This window comes from Gambusia affinis, linkage group LG23, assembly GCF_019740435.1.
Source record: "Gambusia affinis linkage group LG23, SWU_Gaff_1.0, whole genome shotgun sequence".
NCBI lineage: Eukaryota > Metazoa > Chordata > Actinopteri > Cyprinodontiformes > Poeciliidae > Gambusia > Gambusia affinis.
This window is the reverse complement of record NC_057890.1, coordinates 12,373,419-12,383,679: the sequence shown is the minus strand read 5'-3', so window position 1 is coordinate 12,383,679 and position 10,261 is coordinate 12,373,419.

The following is a 10,261-nucleotide window of genomic DNA, read 5'->3' as shown; positions in this document are numbered from 1 at the left end:
ACATACTGCAAAGCCTAATTTTGTGGAAGCAATTAGGTAAAGTAAATGAACTGTACCAAAGTCACTGCAGCATTCTGCGATGGGATCATTGAGTATTGTTAGCGTGGCAGCTGCCGCACGCTTGTCTGGCACCTCATTCAGTGCTAACTGGCTGCACGTGTGTCAAAAGGACAGGTCCAGATATATTACATGCACACACACTGAGGGCTACATACTATGCAGGCGTAAATGCACACCACGACACACAAGAAAAAGGCTGGCACGTGTGCACACACACACACTTGCTAATCCCCCACTTTTAGAGGCACAGCAGGAGTGCCTTGGTCTTGTGGCGCTTTATTAACTAGGGTGGGGACAGGGATAGAGTGGTTTGGAGGAGGTGGGGGCAGGAGGTGATGGGATGGAGTGGAGCATGTGGGGAGTCCCACCAGGTGCTAATAGATTTCCTGCAGCTTTGAAATGTTTACTTGTATTGGTCCCCTGGAATGGAGTCGGGTTTCATCTGTGGCAAATTAAGTAGACCGAAGTTTGACCTCCGAAGACACAACCTTATGGTGAACATTGATAAACAAACTAACTGAGTGGGCCAAACCTGTGGACAACACCTACACAGGTTAGATGGAGGAATTCCTGCTGCACCCTCAGACTCTCGTTTCAAATAATAGTTTAATCATACATCAGCACAAGAAATTTATTTCAAAATTCTTTCAAACACACTGAGTTTGTTTCGTAGGTTTTAAAGGACTAACCTGGCATAAGTTTTAACATTTTGTCTGAAATAATCACATTGGTTTTGATAGGAAACGCCAGTTCAAAGACTTTATAAATCCTCCTATCTTACATTCACTGAATGGTGCTTTGAAAATTTAAACTGATGGAGAATCACAGTAAAAAAGCTAGCTATAAACCCTGATATTCAATCTGTTTGACAAATAGCAGTTTTAAACGGTTGACATGAATTTGTATTTAGCCACCCTGAGTCAACCATTTGTAGATGCATATTTCCAAGCAATCTCAGCACTAAGTTGTTTGGGGTACGTCACTATCAATTCTGCACATGTATTATTTTGTCAATAACCTTCTTGAGAAAAGCTAATGTTCAGTCAAATTGCAAAATTAAAAATCGATGTCAGTGGGCATGTGGCTGCACAGTGGTGCAGTTGATAGCACTGTTGCCTTGCAGCAAGATGGTCCTGGGTTCGATTCCCAGCAGGGGGTCTTTGTGCATGGAGTTTTCATGTTCTCCCTATGCATACGTGGGTTCTCTCCGGGTTCTCCGGCTTCCTCCCACAGTCGAAAAACATGACCGTTAGGTAAATTGGTTTCTCTAAATTCTCCCTACGTGTGGGTGAGTGTGTGTGTGCGTGTGTGTGTGCGTGTGTGTGTGTGTGTGTGTGTGTGTGTGTGCATGGTTGTTTGTCCCGTCTGTCTCTGTGTTGCCCTGCGACAGACTGGCGACCTGCCCAGGGTGAACCCCGCCTCTCGCCCGGAATGTTAGCTGGAGATAGGCACCAGCACCTCCCGACCCCACGAGGACGTCAGTGGGCATCAATTTTCAAGTCTTGTCACATAATTTTATTTGTAGGTCTGGACTTTGATCGGGCTAATGTAACACATGATTTATGGTCCAATTTAATCAATTCAACTGCATGTATGTTTTACTGCTCTGAAAGTAGTTTTCATTTTGAACAGAGTGTTCGCTACATCCATCTTCCTCTAAACTATGGCAAACGTCTTGGGCCTGTTTAAGAAAAGCCTCCCCATAGTAGGATGCTCTCATCATACTATGGAGTGTATGATGAGAGCCCATGTTTCGTGATGTGGATAATACATTAAAGGTAAAATGCAGCTTAGGGGTATTAGTAGTGATTTAATAGCCTTCCCAATTCACAGTTTTTTTTTTGTTGGTCTTTTACAGACCGACTCCGTAAAAGCACTTTAAGGTTTGTGGCTAACATGAAAACAAACATCAGGTTGTCAGAGCCTGGAGTCACAACTAGCAGGGAGTTTTGTCTAGAGATTGTAACTTAAGTCACACACAGACATGCAAGACATCTGGGATAATAAAAGTGCTTTTTGTCCAATCAGTCTGAATAAAGGAGTTTTCTTATCAGAACAGTTTTCTTATCAGAACACTTGAAACTAAATATAAAAGTGACGTTGAATTAAACTATTAGACAATTTACAGCACAGGGGAAGCTTAGCTGGCCATGCAGATCTGAAACACAATGAAGCAAGCTTTGTGTTTCTGAATAGTCAGATTCCTTAAGGCTAATATTAGCATTTACAGCCAACATTAAAAATGTTTGTGCACACCGCACTTGTTATACACTGATTAACACTCATTTGCACTCGCTCTGCATTAAATTACCCCAGTGCAAACCACCGTTGGCAAGCTCACCACATGCCAACTCTTTGATCCCGACATCCTCTGTAGTTTCTTGTTGTTGTCCTTGTAATTTGTGTGTGGGTTCGCGCGAGGGGGGTCTGTAGGTGTACATCTGAGGATTTACAAGTTTGTTTATCTTTGTAAGGTACAGAATGTGCGAGTGTGGGCTTTGTAGAAATATTAGCGTCTGCATGCAGCATCACTCTTGCGATGCAGCTGTAAGTTAATTTGGCTGTAGTGGATGAAGCTTGGCGTGTCAGAGCATCTTTAAGAGCTTACATTTTGATTTTTGTCAGACTTCAGAGCTTAATCACCATGTTATTACACATGATTAAAATGTGCTGACTGACTTCTCTGATCAGACACCTGTGGCTCGCAGAACAGGAAATAACTCACAGTCTACCAGCGCTAAGCCATTGGCCCGACTGTTATGTAACTTCAGCTGTATCTATTTGGTAGGAGTCTCCGTGTGGTACCAGCACATAATTGGCCAGTCGAGCAAAGTGACTCATTATTCGCCACTCTCGACAAATTTGTCTGTTTTGTCTGTTGGTCACAAAGATGATCAGCCGGTGATTCATAGATAATCATTTTGAATGACTGATTAATGCTGCATCATGCTGCTGAGTTTGATATCTACCCTAATCTAAAAAGAGATCATTTCCTTTCCAGAACTGGATCATGTAATGTAAACAAGCAGATTAGTTGTCCTATTTCTTGTGAGAGCAACACTTTGGGTTATATTTAACAGATTTCACCATTCAAAACAGGCACATTTGTCTGATCTCAATTTTGATCTATATTCCATTCATTAAATTCCAAGTATAAACCAAGTACATTTCCAACGACAAGTGCTTTAACAAGAAAACAACTGCAACTCAAGGAGTAGTCCTCTACAAGCTGAACATCCACACTGAACCTGCACTTCTCAGCAAATCCTAGTAATTATTTTCTCATTAATAAAAAAAATAAAAAACACATACTTCCGCTGTATCTATTTGTTAGAAGTAAATGATAAAAGTGTCAAGTTACATCAGTTTTCACATTCTTTAGCAAATAAAGATGACAAAAAAAAAAAAAATGAAGTGATGCCAGATTTTAGAGTGCAATTCCAAAGCAGGAATAAAAATACCTGTTAATTACTGGTAGCAATGCATTTGAAATAAACGTGGCTTCTATTTAATTAATACTAGCTGATAATAATCCACAAGTTCCTGTTTTACTAGCATACATACAAGTGACAGAGGTCCATTTGTCTTTGCCACTATTCAAGATCAGAAAGACAATCAAGCATGCCAAGTTTGGTATGGCAGAGGTGTGATGATCCTCATTAAATAGCACATAGCTATTAAAATTTCCCCCATATTTAACCCTTCCACAGTCCTAAGAGGCGGGATACAATGGGAAAGCTTTTTATTCTGTGTGCGGTCTCGTTGAGGTCGCACTGACCCTGATGGGCCTTTACAAGGTTGTGTGTGTGTGTGTGGTTTCGGGAACTGACAGGCTGATGGGAGACCCCCATCCATTCCCCGTTGTCCTCCAAAGTATCGGTCAAAGAATGCGGGAGGGTTGAAGTCAAAGCAAAAATGAACAAGTCTGAAACAACTGTAAATTTGACAAACAAGGCCAGATTAGGACCTGGGTGTTGGGTGGTTAAGGCTGTTTGGCTTTAGTGACCAGGATTTGCAAGGGAGGTTAAAAAAAAAAATCCTTCCCCCACAAAGAATTACTGTAAATACTCAACTTTAGGTTGGCAAATCTCCACAAATATCAAATTCTATTTACAAGCCAACTGTTGTTGTTGTTTTGGAGACACTTCAGACCAATTACTGCAAAGACTAACGAGTCCTAAATGCTATTAAGACATCAACTAACTGTTTGCTTTGTTCATATGGCACAAAGGTTTTCTGCTACGATTGCTCTAATATAAAAAGGATGAAGGTTCTGTATACAGGTATAGGAACACACACACACACACACACCCACACACACACGCACACACACACACACACGCCAGCATGTCTTTCTGTGTAGCATAAGTAAATACATGTGGTGCGCTTACTCCTCTGTTTTCTCTGAGACAGCTGGGATCTCCACCTGAGCTTCACTTTCTCCTTGGCCAAAAAACATGAAAGGAACATAAAAAGCAAAATGCTACCAGACTGCAGCAGTTACAACAAAGCAAGCACATTAATGACCAACAGGTGAGTCACGAAGTGACACAGTTCCGAAACGGAGTACAAAGTTAGACAGATACAATAAAGCAGGTGGAGGACATTTGGAGTCTAAGCTGGTTTGGAAATATGAGAGAGGCTTTGACTGGTAAAGAGGCTTTGGGCCACTCTAATCCTTTTATATGGAATTTACCTAGAACGCAACCAAACTGAACTTTTGGAAATCCAAATTATAATTATTTGAGGCCATTTGATGCACTTTTTTAAATAGTCTACTGGGAAACTTCAATCATATCTTGCAAATTTTACTGTATTTTTATTTTTATTTTTTAGCTCTATCCCATTATGGTTAAATCTTATGTTGCTTATCAGGCAGGTCTCCTTTGTAAAATAAGTTTTTAATCTCAATGGGATACAACTTGGTTAAGTAAAGGTGAACTGCGATTCTACGCAGAAAAATCCACCATCGAAGGATTTTCTGCAATCTTTTCAGCACTGGCAATCTGCAACAATAAACATCTTAACTGTTCAAGCGCCTCTTTAGATACAGTGAGTTTAGTTTTGACATTGTATTGTATTTTTTTTTAAACTAGACCTTTCATGTTCCTAACCATTTAATTCAGTTTTAGTTTATTGCTCATATTTTCTGATCTACATCTGGAATGACTGATTTGAACTCGCACCAAAAGGAGAAAAATTGCCAGTGAATGAACTACAAAATACTTAAACTTTCTCAAAATATGTATTTCAAACTATAACGGCTATTTTTTATATCTCACCACATTTAGAGAAAAACATCAAAAGGGATAGAACATTGAAATGGCCTCTGTTTGCTTTAGTTTTCCTCTATATTAGGGTTGAATGATGGTAGCGAAAGTACATGTGTTGCACATTATGGTGACAGATTAAAACTGATAAATAAGGCAGGATATTGTTTCTTGTTTTACATAAACCAAAGTGTAGTCAAAGGGATTTTCTTGTTAAGGATCAGACAACAAAACTGAACCAAGAACTAGGAGCTATTTAGGCTAGATGAAAGAAAGCTGTACTCCTACTCCAATATCCACTATCATTATTGCATGTCTGAACATTTTAAGAGTTGGATACTGCTGAGCCCCGAGGGTGGAGACCTTCTGAATGAAAGGCGCCGAAAAATATTCTCAGCTTCATTAATACCTGTTAAGCAGTTAAGAAAGAGAGTACCCCTAGGAAGAGTTAAATAAAAGTGGTTTATTTCATTATGGTTTAGGTGTGGTTGCACATTTCTCTGCCGAGCCCAAAGTCAAACCTTTAAAATTACACAGAAGAGCTGAAGAGGAGTCAATGTGGAAATGATGCAGAAACAAAAGGAAACCTCAACAATGCCTTGGTGGTCTTATTCTAGCTCGAGGTTGTCTGTTTTCGTCTAAACTTAACCCACAAAAAAAATCTTCCTTTTTTTCCCCCCCCTCTCTCTCTCTCTCTTTCCCAGGAAAACATCTAGGAATCTTTCTTGGCTACTTCTGCGGAAAAGTAAACCGGGTTTGTTTCACTTGTGCACAAATGCAGACTCTGTGCAGACACGAAACAGGTTCCACATGGGGACAAATGAGCTCTTTGATAAACTAAAGGTAGTCGCCACTAAAAGATCGCTTTCACAGAGCAGGAAGGGAGAGCGGAGAAAGTATATCTTCTTCATCTCGAGTAGCAAAGAATGAAAGGCACGAGCTAAGAAGAGGGAGGAAAATAAGGAACGCTGCACTTCAGACAGATTTCAGTTTCCTGATTTGTAATGTCCTTAGTGGTTTTCCAGTGACACCATTTCTACTTATTGGAAAACCCATTTTGCACAAATAAATCTGCTGGTGTAATGAGAGAACTGTTAATGGTTTGAAATGTAATTACTTGCACAATAAACCACTCTTATTTACTCTGCAGGCTGCGTACTTGTGGGACTGGGGGCTAGATGCGCCGGGGACGTGAGCCCACAGTCTTGGGATAACAATCAAAAACACAACACAACTGACCTCTCAGTGTAAACCAACAGGGTCATCTTGTTGCCAGACGTAAGATACAGAGCTGCTGGCAGGAAATCCTCTGTGGGCTGTTGACATCGCAGCTCATCCGTGACAGACAAGGAAAAACACTTTTGGAAGGGAAGAGTTTGAGGAGGAAAGGGGTCAGGGAATTTGAGCCAGACAGGGTGCTGTCACAAGGAAATATGACTGAGCATGATGATAAATTTTATGCCCGTATTAACTTAAAGCAACAAAATGCAAAGAAACAAACAAACAAACAAAAAAAAAAAGCAAAAAAAAACGACCCCCCCTCCTCCCCCCAAACAACAACAAAAAAACTATTCTTGTACAGATGTTATAAAATAGATTTGGGATTTATATTCTCTTTCGAAACTTTTTTTTTTTTCATAGACCAGGGGTGTCCAAAGTGCAGCCAGGTGGCCATTTATGGTTGCTGGACTGATTTTGTGCAAACTCCAAGCAAAATTGCCAGCACAGGCGGTTGCTATAGAAGGAGTTTAAAAAAAAATTGTAATGATAGTATGAAATCTCCCAAAATGGTAGAAGTCAAATTCATCTTTTAATGACCCTGTATTTTCACTTCATTTTAATAATCCAGGAACTTTTACTCAGAAGGAGACCAAACTGATACCATCACACGTGGGTAAAACAGGCTGAACAAGAAACGCATTCACATGAGCAGCTAGCAAACTGTTGGTAACTCAGGAGAGATCCAGTTGTTTTGAGAAATATGACCTTCGTGGAAAAGTGATAAGAAGAGATCTGTTGTTCACAAAGTGATGAAAATTCCTATTGGCAGTTTGCCTCAGGTCATGCAGGGGATAAAGCAAAGTGTTTTGGCCAGATGAGATAAAAATGCAACTCCTCTGCCTAAATACAAACACCATGTCTGGGTGAAAACCAATGCTGCTCACGTGGTGGTGGCAGTATCATGCCATCTGTTGTGCTTTTCTTCATGGAAACTGGTGTTTAGAGTTGTTTCTACAAAGTATTTACTCAGGGAGACTGAATCGAAATGAGTGTCATACTTCTTAGATTTTGAATTTAACATCTTTTCGAAACTATTAATTATTTTACAGACTACTTTGTATTTGTAACACGACACCCGAGTAAAATACAGCGCAGGAAGTCTGTATTTACGAAGTGACAAAACGTGAAAAAGTTCAAGGGGTATGAAAACTTTTACACGGTACCACAATTTTAAACTCTCGGTCCCAGTGCAGTCATTTAGCTCTCGGGCTACCTGCAAGAAAGACCCTTTTCATTAAAATGAACACTAATGACATCAAAATTGGTCTCATTCAAAATGTCCCAAAACGCCTTAGGAATTTCCGGTTATCCTCATGAACCAGGGTAAGTTTAATGTGCGTAATAAAGAGCAAAATGAGTGAAAGGTTTGTCTTTTGGGGGCAGTGAAAAAAACGGCAGCTCGAGAACACTGCAGACTCAAGACACAGCTGGTTTCAGGTACAAGTGTGAAGTGAGCTGTGTTAATGACTGAGCCACTATTTGGTCAATGTGGAAGACAGAAATTACAGTACATTTACAGGTTGTTGCCAACTGATGCTGGTACCAGCTTCTTTGTTGTGACATTCAGCTTGACTTTTTTCCTAAGGTTGTCAGTTTCAATTGTCTGCTTGACAACTTGTCACTCTTCTATCACATGCTCACATAATCGGATGGAAAAAGTGTGTTCAAAATGTGATTAAAGTAAGAAAAAAATAATCTGCTGTGGAAACAATCACACACACGGGTATAAACTTAAGAAGAAAACAGGGTAAAGGCAAAATTTTATTATGAATATACCTCATTTGACATCAACTTTTCTCTCCCGGGATGTTCAATTTGTTCACTCCCCCCTCGCCCCATTTGATTTACATGTTCTTTTTTGAAACAATCAACCTCCACAACGTAAGTACTGTTGTGAGAGACTCTGTCCACCAAGAGTACCAAAGCTGTCACACAGAGAGCGACTTGATGGCTCCATCCATCAAAAATATTCTCTAAGAATAAAATGGCACAATAGATTTAAAAAAACAAAACAAAACAAAACCAAAAAAAAATCCCCTCAACTCATAAACATCAAAATTCCAGAAGGAAAAAGGCAAACCCACATGGTCTGTATAGAGAGCACCAACAGAATCAGATACATTTTATACCACACTGAGTTTATATTGTTCCTGAGGTGACAGCATCTGATTTTAGCTAAATTTAATAAATACATTGTTTTTCTGCCAAAAATGACTTGACAGACCATGCCAGCATTCTTAGCCCAGTACCTACACCTTGTATGTACTTTATTTTAAATGTATTTAATATGAGTCTTGTTTATTATTTCTACAAGGAAGAGTATAAATTGACAATTTTTTTTAATATGGAATTTGTTTGGATAGTATTTAATCAAAAATGGTCTGCAATATATGGAAGCGTTTTGGAGGCAAGTTGACAAGAACCTGTGGTTTCATGGTAGTTGGGAATAAGATGAATGTCAAAAAACACGTCAAGGTCAAACTTAGCGTTCCAATGATACTTTGTCATCATTGGGTCTGATTAAGACATTAAATGATCCATAACAGAGTTCCTGTCTAAGCTCCTGATACTCGTTTTAAGTTAGTGATGTAGCTCAAATTTGTGCAATTCTTTAAAATTCTAGCATATTTTTATGCGTGGCTTGCTAAATGTATTATAACTTGCACAAGCTATTTTGTGGAAGCTAAATTTTTCTTTCACCATGAAATGTAAATTTTCAGCCTTTATCATGATGTTCATAACGGAAGACTATTTTGATTTGTGCAGCTTCCAGTCTGTCTGTGTCAGATGCTGCTCCTCAGAAAACGCTTTTACAGAGAGCAGTAAAAACACGAGTCATTGCTTGTTTGTTTTTTTTAAATGTTCAAAGAAAGGCTCCAAGCAGGAGACAGGCTTTTGTAATTCTATTTGCACAAGATTAACTACAACAGCACTAGAATGTAAAAAAAAAAGAAAAAAAAAAAAAGAAAATGCTAACATTAATATAGCATTTCAGCAAACTACTCAGCATGCAGGAGCGATAGTTTATTGAAAACTGTAGAAATAGACTTTGAGAATTAAGAGTTTATCTTCAGAAACGTATCTCATCATGTCAAAGGAAACAGAGGAAACTGAATTGTCCAGAACATAGAGAGTAATTTCATTTGGACACACTCACATCACTAATCAATACATGTAGGCTAATAAAGATGGCACTTTACTGCACTAAAAACCAGGGCTTAATTAAACTGTGTTCAAGTTTAATTACATAAAGTTAAGACTTTTATCAGCAAATATCTACACTACATTTAACTTGATAATTACATTTTTGGGGAATAAGTAAATCCTGTCAAGAGACTACTGTAGTCGGCAATGTTTCTTTGCCTACTCTTAGTAAATTTGTGGGTTTTACACTCAACACTAGAAAGCTTCTTGTCGTGTCATTGGGTGTATTAATGGCATGGGCAATGGGACAGATAAGAGCAGGTTCACACAATAAACCGCAAAACTTTCAGTCTATTTGATATTCATATAGACATTAACTAACTGCATTTAAAAATACACTTTAAGCCAAAACTGGGTACACACTGGTACTGGCACTATGACATCTTTGGTAGAAAGGAGGTAGTCTTTAATAGACAGTTGTATGTAAAGCCAGGATACTTAAGAAA